We start from the raw sequence: 14,552 nt of genomic DNA, 5'->3' as shown, positions 1-14,552 counted from the left end.
ATATGGATTACCCAATCAAAATCCATAAAATATCTCAAATATTACAACCCTTACTCCAGAATCTAAGGTAAAGTACTCACTATCCATAATATTTACAAGATATTCTGAATTTATATGCAAATAAAGCTTTAATCTAAACTAAGAAACAAGAAACTAAACACTAGAAATGTAGGAAAAATGTAAGAAAAGAAAGAAATCTCCAAATCTGGTTGGAAATGGAGTGGGAGATGATTGTGACTCTTCAGCTGCTGCCTCCCCTATTCCTTTTCTTCCTCTACTCTCTTCTTTTCTAAAATGGGAAATGGGGCTATATATAGCATTTTCTGACATGGAGCCCTAAAATGGTGTGTTTTAGGAGGAATTTTCTGAGAGAATCTTCTGCCAGCTCATTAATGAAACCTTTGTGGATCAAGATAAGTGGACTGCATAAGTTATGCAGTCCCTTATGCAGTTTTTGGCTGTTTCTGGTTCACTTATGCGAAACTGCATGACTTGGCGCATAGGTTATGCACAATTCAGTGAGATTTCATAAGGGATGCATGAATTTGCATAGGCTATGCACTCTCCTTATGCACAATTCGGCAGGTGTTGGACAGTGTTTCTTCTCCTTATGCAGATCTGCATAGCTTATGCGGCAAGTTATGCGCAATTTGGCCAATGCATATTTCAACTTTAAAACTTGTTTTTGACATATTTAGCTGTAGAAGTTACTCCTCAATGGCAAAATTTCTTTTCAGTCCTTCAAAAATACCATTTTTCCTACAAAACAAAGTAAAAATTACAAATTAATTTATAATTGACAATTATGAAAAACTAACTAATTAACTAATGAAATTAGCTAAAAGTGACTAATAAACAAATAAAATGGCTATGAAATTAAACCTAAATGATTATGCAAAATGTATGCATCACTTGTGTCGTTTTACTGAAAATGGCTGACGTGGCATTTTCGTTCCTCTGATTTAATACATCACTTTCTCTAGAATCTTCTGCCTTTTTACCCATTCTAGGGCAGACCTCTGAACCATATAAAAGCTCCTTTATCTCTTTCTTTCTATAAGGAGAAAGAGAGAGAGATTTTGCAAGAAAGAAGGAGAAGGAGGGAGAGATTTTTGGCAAGAAAGAAGGAGAGGAAGAGGAGCACGTGAATCATTTTGCAGCAGCAGCAGAGGACATTTCTGCAACTCTCCAGCAGCAGATTCATCATCATTCTACTGGGTTTTTCTATTCCTTAGCTTAGATTTTCATTATTTCTTCATTTCTATACTTGGGTTTGTCTTGAAACCATGATTTGTGAGTAGATATTTGAGATTCTAGAGATGGGTTTGTAAATATTCTTTTGTATTGTGGTTTTTTTTGAACTAATTTAGTCATTTAAATGAGATTTGCTGCATTTTGATTTATTACTTGTGAGCTTGTTGCCTTGCTTGATGAATGGGCCCTCATTAAGTTAAGCTTTAATCCTTAACAGATGGACTGAAAAGTGAATATTTGGGATAGATAATCTTGCAATAAACGTAGTTTTCTTGGTGTTAGAGATAAGCTAAGAGGATTAAGGGGACTTTCCAAAATCAATTAGAGCTTTAATTGGGTTTTTGTTAGGTTTGAAATACTATGAAAACAGGGTTTGATTTAATGAATACCAACTTTGAAATGCTTGAAAAAGGTTTCAAAGAACTAAGAATTGATTTCCCTCAAAATTGCAATTCTCATGTGTTTGGCTAAATTAGGGATAAGCCACATGCAAACAATATTGAAAACCCTATCTCTAGAATCACTTTAATTTTTACTGAATTTAGATTTAATTCCTCCCAATTTCATAATTAGCAATTTCAATTTAAATTTTGGTAATCTAGTTTAATTAATTTAGTTAATTGTTTGATTTAGTTTAAATTCCTCAAATACCAATTTTAATTTTAAATTTCATTTTTAATATCTTTAAATTTTACCATTCTAATTAGCTTATCCTTTTATTTCTAATTTAAGCACAATTTCCTGTGGGAATGATATTATTTTTAAAACTATACTACTGTGACCCGTGCACTTGCTGAAGCTACTTCACAGCTAGCACACATTAAGTTTTTGGCGCCGTTGCTGGGGACTTGTTTGTTTTTAAGTTAGATTTTAATTATTTTAAGCCGATTAGAATTTTTATTTTCTTTTATTTTCATTACTGTTCCTTGTGTTTTTCAGGTACTTTTCTTGTTTATGAGACGATCGAAAAGTACAAGTGATACTGAATTGTTGTTCAACCCTGAAATTGAAAAATTTTGTCGAGCCAACAAAAAGGAATACAAGAGAAGAAAGGAAGCAGAAAAAGAAGAATAACAAAGATTTGACAAAGAGGAGATAATTGAAAATATGGAGAATCAAAATAGAGCTATTAGTGGAGATAATGGAGGAAATGAGCAAAATAGGCAGAATGAAGTTATTAATCAAAATGATCCTCAGAGAAGATCCATGTTAGATTATGCTTTTCCTAGATGTGCTGATGTGAGAGATAACAGACCTATTATTGGAGCTAATCAATTTGAGTTAAAGACTGGTTTTATTCAAATGGCTCAGAATTCATAATTTGGAGGTAGTCCACTTGAAAATCCTCATTCTCATTTGAAGAAATTTTTGATAATATGTGGTACACAAAGGCAGCCTGGAGTTTCAGATGAAGTTATTCGGCTCACCTTATTTCCATTCTCTCTTCGGGATTCAGCATTGGAGTGGTATGGCTCACTTCCAAAAGCTACTATAGCTACTTGGGAGCAACTATCTCAAGTTTTTCTATCTCAGTTTTTCCCACCTGGGAAGACTACTTATTTGAGGAATTTGATGGTAGCTTTTTAGCCAAGGGATGTTGAAACTTTGTATGAATCTTGGATGAGATTTAAGGAGCTTGAAAGGCAATGTCCTCATCATGAAATACCCAAATGGATGATTGTTCAGAATTTCTACACTAGAGTTACTGCAGCCATAAGAAACACAATTGATTCACAAGCAGGAGGAGATTTCATGAGAATGACAAGTGAAGAATGCTATGATTTATTAGAGAAGATTGCTCATAATACCCATTTATGGGGAAATCCTAGAGCACTTGAGCCAAAGAAGGCTGGGATTTATGAACTTGACTCAGTTAGTTACATGAATGCAAGATTTGATCAGTTGACTCAGCTTCTTAGTGATTTTTGCACAAAGGCAACAACCTCAACTCCTACAACTATGCAACAAGTTGCCTACACAGATGGAACCCAAAGTTGTGGAGTTGATTACTCTTCTTATGGTGATGATTATTTGCAAGAACAAGCTGCTTATGCAGGAGGTTATTAACAAAAACCTATGGGAAATTCTTACTCTAATGTGAACAACTCAGCATGGAGGCCACAAGCAACTTTTGCTCAACAAGGTCAAAGCTCAAATTATGCTCATAACCAGCAGTATATGCAGCAGAATAGACCTCAGTTTCAGCCTCAATTTCAGCTCACAAGGCAGCCACAACCTAGATATCAAGCAAGAGCACAATAATCCCTTCCACCTCATGAACCAAAGCCAACCTTGGAAAGCATGATGGAGAAATTTTTTGCTGAACAAAGCAAGATGAATAGAAAATTGGAGGAAGAAATGCAACACATGAGACAAACCATGGATCAATTACAAGTCCACAATCGTATGTTGGAGACTCAATTGTCTCAACAAGCAAGCTCATCGGGAAGCAAATCCTATGGGAAACTACCTAGCCAACCACAAAACCCCCATGAACAATGTAAGGTTGTGACCTTGAGAAGTGGTAAGAAAGTTGGTCAAGAGAGTGAAAACAAGAGAGAAGAAAAAGAGAGTACAAAAGAAGAAAATTTAGTTGAAAGCGAGAAAAATGAAAAAGAAGAAGAAAGCAAAAGTGAGCAAGATGAGGGAAAGAAACCATATATCCCACCTGAACCTTACAAGCCCACCCTTTCCTACCCTTAAAGATTCATCAAGCATAAGCTAGACAACCTATTTTAACGTCTCCATCTACCTATTTTAAGTTTGAAAACCTCATAAACCTCTTATTTGAAAACTAAAATTTTGTAATAATTTGATTTAATTGATTTCTTTTTGGTCAATCACGTATTTGAAATGAAAAAAAATTTAATTCTTTAATTTAATTCTTTTTAACTTAAAAAATTTTCATTTTAAAAGAAATAAAAATAAAAAATAATTGTGTAAAAATTTAAAAATTTTTTTTCCTTGCAAATAATTTATTTCAAAGGAAATCATAAGTTTTATGAGAAATTATATCCTAACCCGGTGACGTCACGTAGGTTTGCAAATGTGGAATGGCATACCAGTGATTAAATGCCAAATGAGTGATTATGGGTCCCACAAAGTGCAGTTATATATTACCTGTTAAAAACAATTTTTTCTTTTAAAAATAATAACTATTTTTTTAACTTAATTGTCATTCTTTGATTAAAAATAATACTTCCATTAAATTACTTCCATTATATATATATATGTGTGTTATTTTTTTAATATATACTTAATATTTCATAAATATTAAAAAGATTTGGATTAATCAACTTCAAAAATCAATTGCATAAACTCATAGAAATCAAAATCAATTTAATTAATTAATTTGTGCAACTCTTTGACTTTCACACAGATTTCATTTTAATATTTGGGAAAATCGTAGACATAAGATTTCAAAGTTTTGGAAAATCTAGCAAAAACACATTGCCTGAGAGTGATGAGCAGCCATTAGAGCAGGGAAGTATAAGAGTATGATAAGGAGGAGTGGGAAAATTTAAAGAAACAAAGGATGAGAAGGAGGGGAACACGAAATGTAAGACAAACACAAGCAACTCTCGAGAAGCATAAATTAAAAAAACAAAAAAAAAAAGTAATTCTAATGGGTGTAAAACATTCAATTAAAGCATTCTATTAGCATAGAGAATTACAATTTATAATTCATTAAATGTAATTTGCACTCATTTAGCACAAGTTTCACTTTTTCATATAATTTACTATTAAAATTATAATTATTCATATTAAAAAAATATATTAAATGAATTTTAATGGATGTAAATAGAAATATTGAAGATAAATTCAAGAATTTTGATTTCTCAATTATGGCTTTTGTTTTGAAAATGATTATGAGAAAAGCTTTTAAAATGAAAACAACAATACTTCTTCTTTTTTATTATTTTTTTTAAATGAACAGAAAATTGAAAACTGATCATATTAAATGTAAGCTATGTTTGACATAGCATAATCAAAATTGTAATGTAATTAAAATAATATTACATATTTGATTATGTTTTTTGATAACACAAAAAATTTGATGTAATAAAATCATAATTATATAACATAATCAATTATATTTAAAGTAACGTAATAATAATTATATATTATGAAACTCAAGTGTTGCTGCAATTATAGATTTGAACTTGAAGCAGTCTTATTGGGATTTGATTGGGCCTAGACGTACAATTCAGAAAAAATCAAATTTTATTTTATTTATTTTAGTACTTATATATTTTAAGAACAAGTTTAATAAAAAATAATAATTAAAATAAATATATTAATATGTATAATTGATAAATTCAAGTGATCAAAATATTTGTAGCATAATGCTAAAAGTATTTTTATCAAAATTTTGAATTTTTTTCTCAAGAAATTAATAACACGTGTTAGCTCAATGATTAATAACAATATGTTAATTAAAAGCTTTAATTTTATTGATTAATATATATATATATATATAATTTTTTATTTTAATACATACAAACATAATACAATGTAAGTGTATATGTGTCAGTATTTATACGTTTAATTTTTAAAATCACATTTTTATTTAACTAAATATAATCCATATATACTTAACACACCTTATATATATATATATATATATATATATATATATATATATATAGAGAGAGAGAGAGAGAGAGAGAGAGAGAGAGAGAGAGTTTGATTAGTTATTACAATTTTTTTAATATGGAAAAAAGGAATTTTTTAGTGACAAATTAAAAAAAAACCCTTAAAACTTCTTATACAAATGAAGTTAATCTTAATGAATTAGAAGCAAATAATATAACATTTAGAGATTAATAAGTTTTGTCTCAAAAAATTAATTATTAAAAATAAATAATATAACATTTAGAGACTAATAAGTTTTGCCTCAAAAAATTAATTATTTTAAATAAATAATTATATATTTAGAGACTAATAAGTTTTTACTTAAAAATTAATTATAAAAAATAAATCAATATAATATTTAGAAACTAATTAGTTTTGTCAAAAAAAAAACGAGTCATTAAAAATAAATAATATAATATTTAAAAATTAATAAAATTTTACCTCAAATAAAAGTTATTAGCCATAAATATTTTATTTATCTCAAGATATGTGTCTTTAAAAGACAATATTGTAATAGTGCAAACAGTAAGCTGCAGTTTGCTTGCTTATTGGTGGATCCTAAGCCTTATACATTGAGCCTGGATCCACCTGGATTTTGAAAATTAATAGTCTCAGTCACATAAAGCTCAAAGAATTCTTCGTTACAAGAGCTAGTGAGAAGCCCATTATCAATTATCTTGTCTGAATTCTTTTTAAACATGGCAAGTTGCATCCAGTCCACCGCTGGAGAAATCCCTGGTCAAAGTTTTCCTGTCCTCAGGACTCTGGAGAAGTCCGAGTGGAAAATGGCTTGTCCTGGACTCAAGAGTCAGAGCCAGCCAGTCTCTTCTCTGATCTCTCTCATGAGTTGCGCTCCCTGGTCAAATTCCGTCCTCAACCGGTAACCCTCTTACTACCAGCATTTCTCTTCCATTTGCATTCATAATGAAACCTCTACCTCACCTGAATTTGTCTCTTTCATCTATTTTAAGAGCGACATTGAACTTAAAAGAAAGGAGACAACTGGAATGCAAATTCAAAACCCTCCTTTGATGGAGGATTTCTGAAAATCCCAAACAGACTTGGTTGGGTCTAAAAATATGCAGAATTCAATGTAATTACAATCACAGTTAAAATGTGATAAGGCTGTTTTATATCTATCCACTTGTATATCTGTACCTCTTATACAATCGCATAAACACACAATATACAAAAGAGAAGAAAAATGGAGATAAGATTTACGTGGTTTGACCTTAAGGCCTCGTCCATTGCAAGATTGACAACATGTTTGATCCAAAGAGAGATAAGATTTACGTGGTTTACCTTAAGGCCTCGTCCATTGCAAGATTGACAACATGTTTGATCCAAAGATTTTACATACGTGACCTTTTCTCCGTCAAAAATCCTACTAGAATTTCATCGACCTTCAATCATAGTAATTGTGCAATCATTTATAGAACACACTTCTCCTCTAGCTATTAAAGATTCTTGCCCACTTTGAGTCCTGAAAACAAATGCTGGTTTTTTAGGAGAAGGAAGACTTGTTTCATTGCCTAACATGAACACAACTTCAAGCATGGTTGGCCGATCAGCTGGGTGTTCTTGAATTCATAGAAGTCCAATCTGAATGCATCTCAAAATTTCTTGACAAGGGTATGAATGTTCCAACAATGAATAATCAACTATGTCCAAGCCTTTTCCTTCCCTCCATAGCTTCCAAACCTGAAACACAGTTGAGGAAATCATTTACTACTTTAGCAGTGAATCTAATAGGAAATTAATCTTAAAAAAGATATGTCTATCAACTTACATTCCCTATCAAATTCAGAGAAGGGCTTTCTTTGTCATACTCTGTGTTTTTCTTGTCACTTGTGATCTCTAGTATTAAGACACCATAGCTGAAGACATCAGATTTTATTGGTGGTTTGTGACCTTTTAATGTTTCCAAGCAGGGAGATGGTGTTGGAGTTAAGTAACTTACTATGTTCCAACCACTTGCTTTGTAATGGCTTCAATTTGATGTTCCTTGAACAATTTAGCCAACCCAAAGTCTAAAATTTTTGGCTCCATTGAAGCATCTAATAGAATATTGCTTGCTTTCAAATCACTATGGATGATTTTTAATCTTGAATCTTGATGTAGATATAAAATTCCTCGAGCTACCCCAAAAATAATTTCAAAACGCTTTCTCCAGTCCAATATTTGTTTCCTTGACTTATCTGTAGTCAATTTGAGTTTTGGAGACCCTTAGATTATTGGAATTATGGAAAGAAGTGCAAATTAAAGATGGGTGAAAGCAAATAGAAGAAGAGCCATACCAAAGATGAAGTAGTCCAAGCTTTTGTTCGGTAAATATTCATAGATTATCATCTTATGTTCTTTATGAATGCAACAACCAAAAAGCCTAACAAGGTTTATGTGCTGGAGCTTTGATATGAATTGTACTTCATTCCTGAATTCCTTTATCCCCTGTCCTGACTGTTTAGATAATCTTTTCACTGCTATTTCTTGTCCATTTGATAGTTGACCCTGAAAGTACATTTCTAGACTTATTTCACAGACGTCCTACCATGGCCGCATATATCACACAACAGTACTAAAAGTGTGACATGCCAAATATTCACATTAAATTTTATGAAGGAGTTGACAATTTTACTTTTCATGGGATACTACCTTATACACTGAGCCAGAACCACCTTCTCCAAGTTTGTTGGAAAAATTGTCAGTTGCTTCAACTATTGTGTCTATATTGAAGAAAGGTAAATGTGGATGACTTCCAGATCTGTCAAGCTTCTTTTCCCTTGGAGGATCATCTGGGAGAGTACTAGAACTATAGATAGACAGTTCATGTTGCCCATTTTGTGCTGTATGTAGAACAAAAACGGATAATTAGAGATAAGATTTACTAGCATTGTTGTCCATTTTGGGTTAGTCGACGTTCTAATGCTAAGTTTCTCCTTGACTATTTTTCTATTAACAAAATGAATTGCTTATCAAAAAAAAAAAAAATAATAAAAAAATAAAAAGCTGAACATGTGTCAACCAAGTCTCAGTTTTAAACTAATTAGAATTGGATATAAGAATCTTTTATATCTTTTCTTTTACTTTCTTGGCAACCAAATGTAGGAAATAGTTTTAAACTTTTTGTAATCAAGCATAGTTAATTGATAAATTGTAGTTTAACAATTATTAAATTGAAAAATAACGAGGAAATGGGAAAACTATCTGAAAGGAATTTAATTATTTGCTTACATAATCTCCTCTGCCTCCCCACCAAGCAGTATGAGAAAAGAACAACAGAGGAAACTGCTGTAGCTACGGACAGTATCATAATTACCAATATCCCTTTTCTTGCAAGAAGGTCCTTGCGCTTATTTGCATATTGACCTGAAAAGGGAAGATGAGAAAAAAGAAACACTGCAACTATTAATATGATAATCAACCAGTCATCTAGAGTTAGCAGAAGAGCAGATTTAAACACATAATCAACAAAATAAATAGAAAACAAAAGAAACCCGAATTTCTAATGACAGTTTGCTTGAAGATACCTAACTCGAGTGCATCCAAACGCACATATATACTTTGTCCACCTTCTTTAAATACTCTTGTATCTAGGAAATCACCACACCATGTCAAACATCCACTTCCTTCTGTCGTACCTAGACTTGCATATGCAGTGCATGAACAATTCCTCGAGCACTCATTTTTACAAGCTTTCGTATCCAAATTTGCCAATACATGGGCAACTGAAGTATCCGGAGCCTTCACATTTGCCACCTCTACGAATCCTTCACCGTTTCTGCAGAGTGGCATTTGATTCTTCCTAACGCACCCGCCTGACCCATCTGTCCAATGCCATTCTTGGGGTGATTTGGGCTGGTACCCGAGAAGACAAGTGCAGTCAAATTCACCATTGTAACGAACACAGTTACCATAGGCTCCACATAATCCATAGCTGTCACACTGGTCCTTGGGCGCAGACGCGAACTCTTCCCATCGACCTTCGTTCTCATGCCATTTGGACCGCTGGAAAATGCCAGACTCATTCAGCACTGCTCTTGTCAAGATTGAGCCATATGCATTGTTCCACGAGAAGGAAATCTCATTCTCATTGTCCACATAGCTGTAGTTGAAGATAAATGTAACTCTCTGCATTTGAGGTATTCCAGACCATCTAACGCCATTCCAATGACCACTCCTCCATTTTGGAACATGACCCTCGTATAAGAACACTTGCGGACAACCTTCAGGGTTGATCCTAAACGAGAAATTGCTAGTACCGGGATCATCTGAAGATTTCCAAGATGTTAGGAACCAGTTCAGACCTGTTCTTCTGTCTAGCCCGAGTTTTAAGTTGGGAAGCAAGGTATTTGTCGGGTGTTCAAAGCTCTGCCATATGGCACTTCCACTATGAAACAATACAAGATTTCCCGAATCTAAGAGTTGAGCTACACAATTGTTTGTTGGCAAAGCCGAAACGTTTGTGAACCATAGGGGAGTCGTTTGGTTTCTGTTGTTAAGGACATGGTTTCCATGACTGTTGATTGAGAGGACACCAGATGTATCATTGATAGGAGAATCCCGATTTGCGACCCAAACAACAGATTTTTCTGAAATTTTTGTACCAAATTCCAAGATAACGGTAGCTTGATTTACCTGGACTGAAAAAACCAAGTGCAAAGGTTTCCCCTGTAGAAACTATAATGTTGCCATCTACAATGGATTGGTTAATGGTTATGGTGTCTAGTGAAGTGCAAAATTGATGTATAAAGACAATCAGCAATATACTGGGAAGCGTTTTCGCATGATTCATAATTTGTATCCTGCGGGAAAAACTTCTTGAATAGTGATAGAAATGAGGATGTTCTCAAGAATTATTGGAATATATAGCAATTGAAAGTTTAAATTTGATGATTGACAAAATCAAAACATCTGATTAAAATTGATACACAGCACAAATTTAGCAAATTTTCTTGTAATTTGGCCTAGTTAAACGGAAGAAACTAGCTAGACTATTGCTGATAGTTCCACTGATTCGGACAATTGCATGGTCATTTTGGAACAGCACAATGTAATATAATGTAATCAATTATTTAACACAATCAATATTGTAATATAATGTAATTATCTTTACATTCCCATATTTAGTAGCAAAATAAAAATATAAGTAATGTAATATAATGATAATTTTTATTTTAATATTTAATTTATTTATTACATTAATAATAAGTGATAATAGTTGTAATGATTGGTAGTCAAGTAATAGTGGTGGCTAGGTGATGGTGGTGATGGTGACAACAATAGTTAAATGGTGGTGGTGGCAAGGTGAAATAGCAGTGGTTGATGTGTGCTAGCTGTGAAGTAGCTTCCGTAAGTGCACGGGTCACAGTAGTATAGTTTTAAAAATAATATCGTTCCCACAGGGGATTGTGCTTAAATTGGAAATAAAAGGATAAGCTAATTAGAATGATAAAATTTAAAGATATTAAAAATGAAATTTAAAATTAAAATTGGTATTTGAGGAATTTAAACTAAATCAAACAATTAACTAAATTAATTAAACTAGATTACCAAAATTTAAATTGAAATTGCTAATTATGAAATTGGGAGGAATTAAATCTAAATTCAATAAAAATTAAAGTGATTCTAGAGATAAGGCTTTCAATATTGTTTGCATGTAGTTTATTCCTAATTTAGCCAAACACATGAGAATTGCTATTTTGAGGGAAATCAATTCTTAGTTCTTTGAAACTTTTTTCAAGCATTTCAAAGTTGGTATTCATTAAATTAAACCCTGTTTTCACGGTATTTTAAACCTAACAAAAACCCAATTAAAGCTCTAATTGATTTTGGAAAGTCCCCTTAATCCTCTTAGCTTATCTCTAACATTGAGAAAACTAAGTTTATTGCAAGATTATCTATTCCAAACATTCACTTTTCAGTCCATCTGTCTAGGATTAAAATTTAACTTAATGAGGACCCATTCATCAAGCAAGGTAATAAGCTCATAAGCAATAAATCAAAATACAGCAAATCTCATTTAAATGACTAAATCATTTCAAAAATCATAATACAAAGCAATATTTACAAACTCATCTCTAGAATCTCAAATATCTACTCACAAATCATGGTTTCAAGACAAACCCAAGTATAGAAATGAAGAAATAATGAAAATCTAGGCTAAGGAATAGAAAAACCCAATAAAATGATGAAGGATCAGCTGTTGGAGAGTTGCAGAAATGTCGTCTGCTGCTGCTGCAAAATGATTCACTTGCTCCTCTTCCTCTCCTTCTTTCTTGCCAAAAATCTCTCCCTCTTTCTCCTTATGGAAAGAAAGAGATAAAGAAGCTTTTATATGGTTCAAAGCTCTACCCTAGAATGGGTAAAAAGGCAGAAGATTCTAGAGAAAGTGATGTATTAAATCAGAGGAACGAAAATGCCACGTCAGCCATTTTCAGTAAAATGACACAAGCTGAATCGGTTGTGTCGCAGGTTGTGAAACCTGCTGCTTGAGAAAAACTGCATATCTGACAATCGACAAAACCTGTGACACAAGCTGTGTCGCAGGTTGTGTAACTTTCGGCCCCTTTAACTCAACTTCAAAATTTTGCAATTCAACTCTAATTTCTGCCAAATGGCTGCTCTGATCAAAATATACTAAATTTCTCCAAATTTAACCTACAAAACAAATAAATTTTAAAAATTAAACTAAGAAGTGTAAAATTATAAAATTGACTAAATATATGCTAATATCTATGGTAATAGCTATGAACAAGGGTAAATTATGTGCAAAAATTATACCTAAATGATGATATAAAATGCATGCATCAAATTCCCCCATACTCAAACTCTTGCTTGTCCTAAAGCAAAATTTCATTAAAACTCATTTGGAAGGGAATAGAATCAGTCTTTGAAAACACAAAAATCACTAATCCAAACCACCAACTTACCTCTAGCCACCAACATTCCAAATTCCCATCAGCGAAGCACAAAGAATGAAGCAATCACTCTCAACAATTACAGAATAGCTAAGAATTAACCAATCAACCCAAGCAATAAATACCAACCAGCTACAAGGGTCAATTGTGCCAAAACAAACCTCAATGAAATAGATAGCCAATGTGTCTCAAATAGATGGTGAGTAATGTATGGAAGATTATATTGCCAAACCCATATGCAAGCATAAAAGATCTAACTCCACTAATGTAACAAACATTTTTCAAAGAATCATTAGGTCTTTTTAAGGGTTGTAATGGGGTCAAATAAGGTAAAATTGTGGTTAACAAAGAAAGGAAATAAGGAAAACAAAATATGAGAATAATATTAATCATGAAACTCAAAGTGCATCCAATTTTCTTCTTTTTTTTATTTTTTATTTTTTATTTTTTTTAAATCAAGAGGAAAGAAATTCACGATGAATCTCAAGTGCTATCACAATGATTATATAAAGGAACTACTTTTTATACTCTTTTGATTTTGTACTTGTCCCTATTTCATGTCACACCCAAAATTACCTTTGGGATATTTTGGTGACTTTTTTTTTATTATTTTTTTAACTTTTCACAATTACTCTAGCACTTTTCAAGATGTTTCAATCTTCCAAGTTTTTTTTTTATTTTAATTTTTTTTTATGTGCACTTAATTGCTAAAATATTATTCTCATAAATAGGTGATAGTGTTTAGGTTTTATGGCTAGGTAAATGATTTGGGTTCCAAAGAAATTAGGGAATTAAGGTTCAAGGGGGTTTGCAATGGTTGAAATGAATTAAGGTAGGTTAAGGCTAAATGTGAGGTTTAAAAATATGAAGGAATGCCTAAATCATATTTTTATCAAATGCAAGTTAAAAATTTCGCTTTGAAAGATCTAAGATGCTTGTTTTAGGAATGGTGAGACGACAATGACCATTTTCTTCCTTAAAGGCTTATTCAGACACTCAAAAACTCAAAATAACTAATCAGAATCTACATACCTAGATGAATATATTAATTTTCAGCTATTAAGTAAGAGAAAGAATAATGCTTAAGACTTTGTACCCAACTGGAAACTTTCATTCCACTAACCATCTAAAGGCAAGTTAGATTGCTTGAATAAGCAACTTCTGGAATTCAAAGACTGGTTTAAAAATCCAAAAATTTTAAATGAATAAATGAAATGCATGAATGTATAAATGTATAATCAACCTATATGTAACTAAGTATGCATAACTAAGTGTATGAAGCTATATGCAGTGTATATATGTGAATATGTACAAGTATGAATTAATGAGTATGTCACTATATGCAAGTGAAAAGGAAAAATAATTTTTGTAAAAAAATTTACCCTCTCCCCCATACTCAGAATGGACATTGTCCTCAATGTTAAAAGATTGCAAGGAATGGGATAATTTGGCTATAAATTCAATGGGTTCACTCAAATACTGTGCAGAAAATAGGTGGCTAATATGTGCATAAAGAATGGATATGTAAGCCTAAAGTGGATAAGGGATACCTTATTTCATAAGTGGTAGCACAACTTGTGCTGAAAATGACACAAGCTGAGATAAGAATTGTTACCTCATTGAAGGTGCAGCCAATTTAATTAAATAAAATTTGGACAGCTGCTGCACTCATTGCAAAAGAAACAGTGGAATGGAATCCATTAAAGCAATTAAACTCAAAAGGTTGAAATAGGGAGGTTAAGCTAA

At 32.2% G+C, this 14,552-nt stretch overlaps 1 non-coding gene and 1 pseudogene across 1 annotated transcript; both read right to left on the bottom strand.

The window, feature by feature from the left end:
* Positions 1-2,811: 2,811 nt before the first annotated feature.
* Positions 2,812-2,918, bottom strand: LOC131170911 (small nucleolar RNA R71). The gene has a single exon (XR_009141675.1). It is a non-coding gene; the product is annotated as a small nucleolar RNA R71 (small nucleolar RNA).
* Positions 2,919-7,476: 4,558 nt separating this feature from the next.
* On the bottom strand, positions 7,477-10,681 carry LOC131170350 (G-type lectin S-receptor-like serine/threonine-protein kinase RKS1; annotated as a pseudogene).
* Positions 10,682-14,552: the final 3,871 nt, after the last annotated feature.

The sequence above is a fragment of the Hevea brasiliensis genome, chromosome 11, assembly GCF_030052815.1.
Source record: "Hevea brasiliensis isolate MT/VB/25A 57/8 chromosome 11, ASM3005281v1, whole genome shotgun sequence".
Lineage (NCBI taxonomy): Eukaryota > Viridiplantae > Streptophyta > Magnoliopsida > Malpighiales > Euphorbiaceae > Hevea > Hevea brasiliensis.
The sequence above is the reverse complement of the archived record's forward strand: the minus strand, read 5'-3'. Positions and strand labels throughout refer to the sequence as shown.